The sequence below is a fragment of the Pinus tabuliformis genome, chromosome 5_2 (genome assembly GCF_031772625.1).
Source record: "Pinus tabuliformis cultivar Carrire ecotype Pingquan chromosome 5_2, CPIR1, whole genome shotgun sequence".
Taxonomy (NCBI): Eukaryota; Viridiplantae; Streptophyta; class Pinopsida; order Pinales; family Pinaceae; genus Pinus; species Pinus tabuliformis.
In genome coordinates, this window is record NC_142306.1 from 455,578,568 (window position 1) to 455,591,644 (window position 13,077).

The 13,077-nt window shown below is 41.4% G+C and overlaps 1 protein-coding gene across 1 annotated transcript in view; it reads right to left on the minus strand.

Moving 5' to 3' along the window:
* LOC149159652 (NF-X1-type zinc finger protein NFXL2-like) overlaps window positions 1-13,077 on the minus strand; it is a 304,457-nt gene that overhangs the window by 142,970 nt on the left and 148,410 nt on the right. The gene's annotated exons all lie outside the window — the stretch shown is intronic.

The window sequence follows — 13,077 nt, forward strand, 5'->3', positions numbered from 1 at the left end:
AAACCGTCCATGCACTTTATCTGATTAATTCCTACCTACTTGTTATGTTACTTAACAAGTTATTTACAATGTAAATACTGAAAATAAACACTAGTGCATGCTCAACATATTACAAATCAACAACTGAAGGAAACGAAACCAATCACACCATATGACACCACTATTTTTGGACCAATGTCCCAGAAAAAACCCAATGTGGGAAAATCGGTGCAGCTATCTGAGGGTTTTCTTATTAAGCAATAACAGAGTACAATCTGGGTGTTGAAACTGGCCTACCCAACAGAGAATTTACTCGGCATAATACCTCTCAGTTTGAGACAAATCTCCTAGCTGAAACCCTGCATAATCCTTTCGGCAGCTCCTCAGCACCAATCTTCCCTAAAAACCCCAGCGTCAGCCTCTCTCTGGACTGCGTCAACCGCTTTCTGCCCAATGCTGGCCCTGCGTCACCCCGGATGGGTCTACGTCAACCGTAGGAGGCCCTACGTTAGCCCTCTAGCCATCTGCGTCAGCAATGCTGGCCTCTCTAAGGCTCTGCGCAGCTCCCGGCTGCCTCTGTGTGGCCTTACGTCAGACCTACTTAACTCTGTGTCACTCTCCCCGGCTACTCCGCTATTTTCCCAGCACTATCTCTGCCTCTCTGTCTCTTTGTACTCAATGCCCCTCAGCTGCAACTCTCGATCACTAATTCTATCTCTCTTAGCAAACCCCGCTCTAGAGAATAGAATGACTGATCACTCTAGTGTGTTCTCCAAGTAACCCTCAAGCCTCCTCTTATACTTTTCCTGTTGACATATCAACGGCCGAGATTAAGTCCGTAATCAACGACTAAGAGTAGATATGGCTTGATCCATGTCTTTTGGACGATTCTAACACAGTTTCATATTAATACACATTAATATTTTATTTTCCCTAAGTTTAGACTTAGGGACTCCATTAAAAATATTAATTATTTTAATATCTAAGTATAGGGGGTTTACCAGTGCATTATATTAGATATCATTTTTGGGATTCAACTGCGTTAAGTAAGTCATTCACGTATGACCATTTCCATGAGAGGTAGTCGTAAGTGACTAATTTCTCATGATTTGAATAGTTCACTTAGCACTCATTGCATCGGGTGATGCTCACAGGGGTGAAGAAGTGGGATTGAAACTGGTGAAGTAAATCACATAGCGTCAATCATCACTTCTGGGGCTTGCACCCGGTAACCAGGACTTCTCGGGAGGTCACCCATCCCAGATCTCCTCTGGCTCAAGCGCGCTTAACTGTGGAGTTTTTCCCCACAATCAAGCCCACTTAGCTTGCTACCCCATTTGCAAAACCTTAGCAAGTATTGTGCCTCATGAACCATTCAAGTAGAGATCCCTTCACTCTTTTTGAATTTAAGTATAGGGGGTTTACGCAGTGCATTATATTAGATATCATTTTTGGGATTCAACTGCGTTAAGTAAGTCATTCACGTATGACCATTTCCATGAGAGGTAGTCGTAAGTGACTAATTTCTCATGATTTGAATAGTTCACTTAGCACTCATTGCATCGGGTGATGCTCACAGGGGTGAAGAAGTGGGATTGAAACTGGTGAAATAAATCACATAGCGTCAATCATCACTTCCGGGGCTTGCACCCGATAACCAGGACTTCCCGGGAGGTCACCCATCCCAGATCTCCTCTGGCTCAAGCGCGCTTAACTGTGGAGTTTTTCCCCACAATCAAGCCCACTTAGCTTGCTACCCCATTTGCAAAACCTTAGCAAGTATTGTGCCTCATGAACCATTCAAGTAGAGATCCCTTCACTCTTTTTGAATTTAAGTGCTAAGTGAACTATTCAAATCATGAGAAATTAGTCACTTACGACTACCTCTCATGGAAATGGTCATACGTGAATGACTTACTTAACGCAGTTGAATCCCAAAAATGATATCTATTTTAATATCTCCTTAACTGTTTAGAATCTGCCCAAACCCTTTCTGGGTATTGGAGATCTCATGTGCCCCAACCTCTCCACCAAATTTCGTGGCTAGAGCACATCCGATGCTACCCCAAATCAACAAGATGAATCTCAACCGTCGATCTCAAGTGAGGTGAGATCTAATCTCAACTATTGAGGGTTGTGGATTCGGTCATAACCCAAGCTTATAAAAGAAAGGCTAGGCCAAGGGAAATGAAACACAAGACTTCTTGAGCAAAAGATACAGTGACAGTGAGATCTCAATATTAGAATAATGATATTTAGTGATTAATGCTCATTCGGATAAGATCATTTGTGATCTTATTAGCTGTTTCTATTTTATCGTATTAGCAATTTCTTAAAAGAAACTTCTTGTTTCTATTTCCTAATAGAAGCTTGTTGTTTCTATTTTTGTAAATATCTCTATATTATTTATTGAGCTTCATTTGCTCATGTAAAATCAATTCAATTCATTCATTCATTATGGTATCAGAGCTTGGGTAATTTTTTGAAATAACTTTTTCATAGGTTGAAAAATTTAGTGTTTTATTTCGAAACTGCTCTTCTGTGGAGGATTTCTTTTCTGTAGTTTTCATTTGGGATACTAATAAAAATACCTGCTCGAACACGATTGATTGTGGTTGAATTGAACAATTCAGCGTGCGTGGAAAGTAGACAGCATTTACAGTATTTGTGTAACCTCCTGCTTCTGGAATTTCACGACAGCCATGAGGCACGCAGTGGACAGCGTGCTTTGAAACGCTCGGCCATACCAGTGGACAGCGTGCCCTCAGATGGCAAGTTCCACGTCAGTTTTCCTTCGGTTCTTGCTTCTCCTAAAACGCTGATTTTGTCCGCAGAATGAATGCTCCTTGCCTGAACATGAACGATCTGGTTGTTACATGTCGGGACAACGCGTGATAGGCAGCCCCGTGACTTCGGTTCCTGCTTGCTGGTAGATATCTGAAATTTCTTGACGTGTGGAAGGATACGGCATTATTTCACGTGTTGTATATAGTTGCTCTTGCTTTATCGCTGGGCAGTTGGGCGACAGCGGAGGCGGTGACTGTTCTTCCAGACAACAGATTCTTAAAGATTTACGAGTGGATCTCATACGCAGAGACTCTCCTCTCTCTCCATTACTCGACGGGCAAAACGTTTCACCTGCACAACATTTAACCTGAGCAATTGAAAGAAGTCACCACAGGCTTCGAAAGTTTCATTTTTTTCATTACCCGAAATGTCGGTAGTCTCGACCGACAGTCCAAGAGTCATTCTACAGTCCGATTAATGCCAGGGACGCAGAATTCTTTTCCGCGTGAAAGAATTTGTTTTTTATCGTGGATTCAAAGGTTAGTCTGCACGTTGTTCTCCGGTTCATTTTTGTCGTATTTAAAATTAAAGTTTTCTTCTTGGCCGCGTTCATTGCTTATTGCACCCGGACCAAAGTTTCTGGCAGTAAGTTTTCACCCACAGGTGGGTCTGAGTTCTCGTCAAGAGGGCCACGCAGACTCATTTCCAGATTTTTTTTTTTGGGTGTAACTCATTTCTAGATTTGTATGGTGGGTCGTGTTACTTCTTTGTAGTATTGTGGTATCTTTATTAACCAGAATTGGTGGTGCAACCTCAGAAATTCCAATTCAGTAATTATTTAAGTAAATCGTGCTTCTCAGTATTCGATCCTGCATTTGGCATTTCTTCCTGCCTAAGCTTCTTAGAACGAGTTCTGGTTCTATTTTTACACCAACATCTGTCAGATTTTGTCCGGATCAGCTGGAACTCCTTTATTGCTTTTTGTGCCTTGGGAAACGTGCAGATGGCCTCACTAACCAATCTGATGTTGGAAGGCAGTCAGCGCTTTAATGGCACAAATTATAACATCTGGAAACAAAGAATGTTGACCATTTTTGAATATAGGCGTCTTGACCAACTTGTTTTGGGAAAAGAACTCAGTCCTGGTACACCTGGTGCAGATCAAGATAAGTTTGATGATCGAAATCGAGAAGTTGTTATGCTTCTCAAACTCTCCGTGACTGATGATCAGTTACCACAAATCCCTTCTGGCAAGACAGCTGCCGACATCTGGCAACATTTGAAGGAATTGCATGAGACATCCGACAAGAGCAGAGCTTTTTTTCTCAAGAATCAGTTGTTCTCCATCATGATGGAAGAACATATGTCTTTACAGGAACATCTTAACAAGATTAAAGACATTCGAGATCAGCTCGAAGCCATTGGTCAGACCATGGAGGAAGAAGATATGGTAGTCATTACTCTGAAAAGTCTACCAAAACCTTATGAGCATTTCATAGAAACACTCAACATTACCTCCACTAATGTTGATCTGAAGTTTCCAGAATTATGCACCAAACTCATGCAGCAGGATCGTTGGAAACAACAGTTTGGTAGTGGTGCTTCATCAGCCTCCTCAGAAAATGCTTTTGCTGCCAAATATCAGTCTTCTCAATCTTTTCAATAGAAAGGCTCTTCTCAACCTTTTGACCTCGCTAAAAAGAAAAATGTACAGTGTAATTACTGTCACAAGTTCGGTCACATGAAGAAAGATTGCCGACAAAGGATTGCTTCTGAACAGAAGAGACAGGGAGGGTCCCATCAGACAGCAAATGTTGCAGAACATTCCGAGTAGACAGAATCTGCCTTTTATGCCTTTATGGCTAAGAGGTCATCAGATCATGTTTCGTCTTCTGCCTGGTACATTGACTCTGGTGCATCACGCCATTTCTCTCACAGGCGTGACTGGTTTATTGACTTTGCATCTTTCAGTGATTCCGTGGTATTCGGTGGAGGTGAGGAGTACACAGTAGTTGGTCGAGGTACAGTTCAGATCCAGTCTGGTGGGCGCACACTCATCTTCCTGAATGTGTACTATGTTCCTGGTATGGAGATTAATCTGTTGTCTGTCAGCCAAATTATGAGGAACTCTGCTCAGCTCGATGTGGTGTTCAGTGCACACAAGTGTTCCATTATTGACAGGGACACTTGTCTTACGGTTGCTGTTGGCCTAGAAGATCATGGCCTATATAGGCTTCTTGACACCGGTGATTCTCCAGAAGTGGCTCTAGCAGCTCGTGTTTCTCCCATCAGCACTTTGTGGCATCAGAGATATGGGCATCACAACATTCAGTATCTCTCTCAGCTATCTCGGGAGGGACTTGTGTCAGGGTTACCTAATATTCAGACTCAGCAGTTGGGAGTGTGTGGTGCCTGTCAAGCTGGCAAGCAACATCGGTCTTCATTCAAGGATGGAGAATCTTGACGCGCATCTAAGGTACTCCAGTTAATTCATGCTGATATTTGTGGTCCTATGCATACATCTTCTATTACTGGTTGCAAATATTTTTTGCTTATTGTAGATGATTTTAGTAGAAAGATGTGGGTGTATTTTCTAAAAAGTAAATCTGATGTAATTAGTATCTTTCAGAAGTTTAAATCCTTAGTTGAAAAAGAGTCTGGTTGTAATATTGTAACTCTTAGGACAGATAATGGGGGGGAATTTTGTTCTTCTGCTTTCTCTAACTTCTGTGATACCCATGGCATCAAACGCCAGTTAACTGCACCCTACACTCCTCAGCAGAACAGTGTTGTTGAACGTCGCAATCATACGGTTGTTGAAATGGCTCGTTCCATGTTACAACACAAGAGTGTTCCGAAAAAAATTTGGGCTGAAGTAGTGTTTAATGTTGTCTATCTTCTTAACCGATCACCTACTCAGGCTGTTAAGGGGAAGAATCCAGAGGAGGTTTGGTTTGGCCGTAAGCCTAAGATCAGTCACCTCAAAGTGTTTGGCTCGATTGCATATGTTTGGATTCCAGCTGCTAAGCATTCTAAGTTGGATTCCAAAAGCCAGAAACTCATGATGACAGGGTACAGTGATCACCACAAGGACTATAGGCTGATAGATATAGACACTAGTCGCCTTAGCTTCAGTCGCGACATAGTATTTGATGAAGACAAAGGGTTCTTTCAGTCTCTTTCTTCTGAAGAGTGTTCTGAGGATCCGTCTCACAGTGTTCTTCCCAATGTTACCAGACTCGGAATCGGCAATAAATCGGCGAGGCAAAAGAGCGAAGAGTTTTAATCGGATCGGGAAAAAATCGGGAAAAAATCGGCAAATTCATTAAATAAAAATATACACATATATTGAATTAAAAAAACCATTTTTCATTAATATTGGGTAAAGGTATGTCCAAACAATGCATAATATCAATAGATGTCCAAAATATCATGAATAAATAAGTATCTCATATATGTTATGAGTCCACACATGATCCAAAGCACTGAGTCTTGAGTCCTTAGAAGCATATGCTTCTAAAAGTTTACAAAAAAGTAAAAAACTGCATACTAATCAGAAAAAAATCAGCAACTAAGAGTCTAAGACTCTTAAGAGTGAGAACTAGAAGCAATTCCTCCCGCTCCTTCGCTTGCTTGACTCTCAAAGTTCTCCAAGTCATGAAGGCTGAAAAGAGGAGGCTCATCTAATTGAACCCATTCTGCCGCATTTGTAGCTTGCAAATCTAACTCTTCAAGGTCAATTGGTGAATGATCAATACCTGTCATTATCATGAGACATTGAAATGTGAATTAAAATTTCACTTTGAAGTTTGAACTTTAAACTTTTAAAGTATGAACTAGATTATGAAACCTTCAAATTCAAGCTCTCGAATCTCACCTTGTATTTGTTTGTTGCGAAGTCGTAGATTGTAATGGACAAATACAAGGTCATTCAAGCGCTTTTGTGTCAATCGGTTGCGCTTCTTAGAATGTATTTTCTCAAACATGCTCCAGTTGCGTTCACAATCTGAAGCACTGCATGCTTGGTTTAAGATTCGAATGGCAAATCTCTTCAAATCTGGCGTATCACTACCAAAGTTTTGCCACCAAAGACCTAGCAAGTGGTAAGGGTTTGTGAGTAGAAGACTAGAAGTACCAAATTAGTAAATAGTAAAAACTTAAAAAGAAAATAAAATTTAATAAAACATTTAACATACAAAATAAAGTTTAAACAAATTTAATGAATTGATGAAGCCTTCAAGCTGGGTACCTGGCAACATCTTTGACCTTTGTCTTATAGCACTGGTATAGGCAAACAATTTAGATGGTGTCCTATAATCTTGTAGTTGGGAAAAGACACGACTTTGTTGTTCTGGATCAGGGAAGCACCTTTCCAAGCATGTCATAAGTCCTCTGCCAACCTCCCCATCCTCATTAAATTTGCTCTTATCATAAAAATATTGTGGGTTTAAGAAGTACCCAGCAGCATGTAAGGGGGAATGCAATTGCCTATCCCAACGTGCATCTATAATGTCCCAAAGAGGCATATACTTTGTCTCATCATCCCCATATCTTCTTTTGATGGCCTCCTTTGCGAGATCCATCGCCTCATAAATGTAACCCATAGCGGGTTTGTCACCATCAACCATCCTGAAAGTTCAAGCATTCAAATTTAAAGAAATATGAAACATTGTAAATAAAAAGAAGCTTGAAATGAAATTTAAAAAATGAAAAAGTTAAAAGACTAAAAGTACCTGAGAACTCTAACAAGGGACTCCATCACAGCAATAATCTCTTCAGCATCTTTCCAGAAGCCATCATTAAACACAAGTGCAGCAATTTCGATGCCTTCAGGGGTCTTGGAATGTTTAGATCCCATCCACTCAGGTCCCAAGAACATCCTCTTCAGATTTATCTTTTGCTCAACCACAGATTGCAAAGATATGAAATTTGTTGCAAATCTAGTCACTGCAGGTCAAACAATTTCTTTACCTTCAGTGTATATTCTCATAGTGTTTAGGACAATAGTGTGGTTGTATAGGTATTTGGTTATGGATTTTGCCTTCTCCACAACCTCATGTATCCAATGAAGCTTACCAATGTCCTCAAGCATTAAATCTATGCAATGGGCAGCACAAGAGGTCCAAAAAATAGTGGGGTGCCTCATCTCAAAAAGTCTACCAGCAGCCATATAATTCGCTGCATTATCGGTGACAATTTGTACAACATTTTCTTCTCCCACTTCTTGAACAACTTCCTCCATTATTTCACAGATAAGTTGGGCACTCTTAACCTTATCTGAAGCATCCACTGACTTGAGAAACATTGTGCCTGCGGGACAAGATACAAGGAAATTTATTAAAGTTCTATTCCTCTGATCTGTCCATCCATCACTCATGATGGTGCACCCTGTTTCTACCCATGATGAACGAAACTCAGCTAGCAGAAGCATGACATCTTCAACACTCTCTAACAGCATATTTGTCCTAAGGCTCTCTGATGTAGGGGCTTTGAACCCTGGACCTACATTAGCAATTGCATCAATCATAGCTTGCCAATAAGGACTTCTGGCACAGTGGAAAGGTATGTCAGAATAGAACCAAAAGTTAGCAATGGCCTTCCTTGCCTGAATATGGATATTTTTTTTCCAACCAGTGCCATCCAAGGTAGGTTGGGAACCGGGTTTTGTGCGGGGAGCAAAAAAGGCGTTTATGTTTCCACCTCCAGTGTTCAAGGAAGGAGTTGAAGGACTGGCATGGCTTTGAGGCATGTGTGGAAAACTTGGGAACGGCATTGAGGATTCAACAGATTGAGGTGACATGGGGCTAGTGACAGAAAAAGTATCAACTCCAACATTTCCTATTTCAGCAGTTTGCTTTGCTTTCTTGGCATTATGCTGCTCTAACATTTCAAGGGCCAAGGCTGCTTGGTGTTGGACATTCTCGTCAACCTTGGTGCAAATACCTATATCATGGCCAGGTATTTTTGCAAGGTGGAACTTGAATCTATAAATGCCTCCACTGCATTTTGTTTTGCAAAATTTACAAAGGAGCCTGGGGTCTCCGGGAATCCTGTCACAATAAGCCCAAGCAAAGTCCTTCTCTCTCGGCATTGTTGTTGCTTTGAACTTGTGTTTAATTTGTGGCTTCTGTTAAGAACTTAAGATGAGTCCTGTGAAAGACAAGAAAAAATCAAATTTAAAAATCATCCAAAAATTTAAAATAGCCTAGCCAGTCTGTAAAGTTGGAATATCTCTTTCAACAAATCATAACACAAGATGACAGGGCTAGTACTGTACTCCAATCTGTAGGAAATTGGAATATCTCCTTCAGGCTTCCACTGTATATGTGTGTTCCATGAAAGTTTGGCCTCAGCTAGACCTGTATGGCAGCTCTGCAGTAAGAAATCTGAAATACAGCAGGAACTATGTCTCAGCCTTTATTAAAAGTAAATAGTACCCACATAACAGACTCCAGACTCTTGACTGTGTTATGGTTAGAATGGTCAATGCTGAAAAAGAAATGGCAATCCAGCATGAGATGGCTTGCAGTATTCAACTTCCGGTTCCTTTGTGTACACTGTAAACCAAAACTAGAATGCATTCATGCAATGATTGAACAGAAGAATCATGCAAAGCTACTGTATTGGGTTAGTGTTTTATTCTACACAGGAGCAGAGGAGACGTCGAGTTATACATCTGTATAAGAACAAGCTAATTTTCCGAGTGCTTTTTTTATTGTCAAATATTTTTTTTATATGGCTGATAGCTTTAGTTTTCCGGGAGGAAAGATGCATACAAAACTACCACTTTTAGGTGTGCTTTATTCCTGTATGAGATCAAGTACGTGTAGAATTAGATGGCTATAACGCTACAGATTTGAACGCATGGTGTTTGATATTGTATTCTTTTTATTTCAGATATCTTCATCGGGCAGGAACTTGTTCAAGCACTGTCTACCCAAATTCTTGTTTCCTGAACTCATTTTTAAGTTTGAACCAGTTGCATGCAATCTAAAGTGGGTCCCCAAAAAGTCTCGGGGGGCATCTGTTACAGGGGTCAACAGCTCCTATTCTATCCAGAATCCACGGATATAGAGGGGAATATCATGCGCAATAATTCACGGGTGTTTCCTCCAGCACCTTGGTGAGGGTGTGCAAAAGATGAACTCAGGTCCACACCCCTTGTAGATGCGTGCACCCAAGTGCTACTGCACAGTCACAAATGGTTACTGTTTCTGGTGAATTTAACCATAATAATAAAATTAACGATGAATACAGTACTTTCCTCCTCGACTAAAGAATATCAATCACGAAATATATATCATGTGTAACTTATCACATACATGCGATGTAAAAAGCAGGTCCTCTATAGATTGAAATCACTCACAGGTTCACGCAGGTTCACCGTTCATCAACCACGCAGGTTCGGGCTCACGCAGGTTCACCGTTCAGCGATCGGTCGAATCTCTGCGTCGATACTCGATAGTGAACTGTGTAATCTCCGGCGGCGTCGAAGACTGAATCTCAGTCGATAGCGAACTGTGAAGCCCGAAATACCTCGGCCCGATAGCGAACTGTGAAACCCGAAATCCGATTTACCCACCATTCCGAAACCCGAGAAAAAATAAACCTGGCGGGACTCGCCAAAAAAACGCAGAACCGGCGATTTTTTTCAGAATCGCGAGTCAAACTCGCGTTGACCACGATTCAAAATCGGTCAACGCGAGTTGACTCGGAACGTTTTGAATCGGATAGTTTAGCCGCCGCGTCGATTAAAACTCGCGATTTTGCCGATTTTTTACCGATTCCTGTTTCATTGGTTCTTCCGTTAGGTCCACCTGATGGGAGGGATGATGCAACATCAGTATTTGATGCTGCACTACCTGAGCTTCCTCCAGAACATAATCCTCCTCTTGTTGTTCCTCTTGCTCCTGAGCCTCCTCCACCTCCTCCTAATATTGGTTCCTCTACTCTCCGGCCTAAATGGTGGGCTAAAACTATTGGTGATCTCCGGGATAATGAGCTCCTTGAAGGTAGGACTTCCAGAAATAAGAGCACTCAGCAGTCTACAGTAAATTTTGCTCTTATGGCTAACCTACACAGTATCTTTGAGCCTCAAACCTATTCAGAGGCTAAGGGTATACCTGAGTGGGAACAGGCTATGGAAGCTAAATTCCAGAGTCTTCAGAAGAATCACACTTGGACCCTTTCTGATCTTCCTACAGAGAAGAAGCCCATTAGCTGCAAATGGGTGTATAAAGTGAAATACAAACCTGACGAGACCCTAGACAACTATAAGGCTCGCCTTGTTGCTCGAGGGTTCTCACAAAAGGAAGGCATCGACTATGAGGAGACTTTTGCTCCTACAGCGAAGATGAGTACCATATGGCTCGTCCTTGCCTTAGCAGCTCAGTTCAGTTGGAAAGTCCATCAGATGGATGTAAAGAGTGCTTTTTGACTGGTGACTTACAGGAAGAAGTCTACATGACGCAACCTCCAGGATTCAAAGTTGTTGGTCAAGAACAGAAAGTCTGTAGATTAGTCAAAGCACTCTATGGTCTGAAACAAGCTCCTCGGGCTTGGTACATGAAAATTGATAAGTACCTAACAGATCATGGCTTTCAGCGGAGCCCATCTGATGCAAATTTGTATATCAAGCATACTGGTGATGATATTTTGTTTGTGATTGTCTATGTGGATGACCTTATCATTACTGGCAGTTCAGCACATTTGATCCATGGGATCAAACAAGATTTGTGCAGCACTTTTGATATGACAGATTTGGGACTCCCTCATTACTGTTTGGGGGTTTAAGTCTGGTAGACTAAGAACAGCATCGTTCTCTCTCAGTTCAATTATGCCAGAAATCTTGTGGACAGGTTTAGAATGCAAGATTGCAAACCTGCCACGACTCCTATGGAACCAGGACTCAAACTTTCAGCTCAGTCATCCTCACCCCTTGTGGATGAAACTTTATTCAGGAAATTAGTGGACAGCCTCATCTGCCTTACTACCACTAGACCTGACATCAGTTTTGCAGTGAGCTACATTTCCCATTTCATGTCAGCGCCTAAGGTTGATAATTGGATAGCAGCGAAGCATGTGCTACGTTATGTACGTGGCACTCTTGATTATGGACTTCTGTACACTCGGAGTTCCGATCCTACACTCAGTGGTTACACAATTTCTGACTGGGCTGGTTCGGTTGATGACCGTAAATCTACAGCTGGGTATGTGTTTAGTCTAGGATCCGGCGCTGTCACCTGGACTAGTAAGAAGCAGCAGGTAGTGGCTCTCTCCTCAACAAACGCAGAGTATCAGGGAGCAATTAAGGCATCTTGTGAGGCAGTTCAGCATCGACATATGCTTGCGGATATGCATGTTTCCCAGACAGGTCCTATTCCCTTGTTCTGTGATAATCAGGGAGTGCTCAAACTTGCCAAGAATCCAGTCTTCCATGAACGAACAAAGCATGCGGAAACCCATTGCCACTACATTCGCCAGTTTGTTGAAGACGGATCCATTCAGTTGCGATATATTCCCACAACGGAGCAGCCCGCAGACATCTTCACCAAGCCCCTTGGTCCTGATAAGTTTGTAAAATTCAGAGGGTCTATCGGTGTTGTAAATAGATTGAGCATTAAGGGAGGGTATTAGAATAATGCTATTTAGTGTTTAATGCTCATTCGGATAAGATCATCTGTGATCTTATTAGCTGTTTCTATTTTATTGTATTAGCAGTTTCTTAGAAGAAACTTCTTGTTTCTATTTCCTAATAGAAACTTGCTGTTTCTATTTTTGTAAATATCTCTGTATTATTTATTGAGCTTCATTTTCTCATGTAAAATCAATTCAATTCATTCATTGATTACTCAATGGTTGGGTGGAGAATTCGAGGACTTCCATTCAAGTGTGCTCGGTCCGACGAAGGTGCTATGAGCAACAAGGTAGATCCAGATCAGCCAGGACGGATCTAGGACTTGATCAGCTGGACCAGATCCAGGTTCACTGTTCTATATGTAACTTCCTCAGTGGGCCATTTTCCCAGTACGGGAGCCCAAGTAGGTTTTGAGTTATTAATGAAGAACTATTTGATTGAGCAGAAAATTCGTGTGTGTGATTGAAATTGGTTGTGTTATTTGTTTCCGCTAAATATTTTTGTTTAGTATTGTTAAGATCCCAGTCCTGCTTTTATTTGGTAGATTCTGAAACTAGCCAGATTATTGGGTTCAGAATTTAACAGTATACTACTTTTGATCTACTCAAGCAATTAAAGATTTTACTTGTAGAAGGAATCAGTATGTTTTCTTTCTATCATGACAGCATGCTATT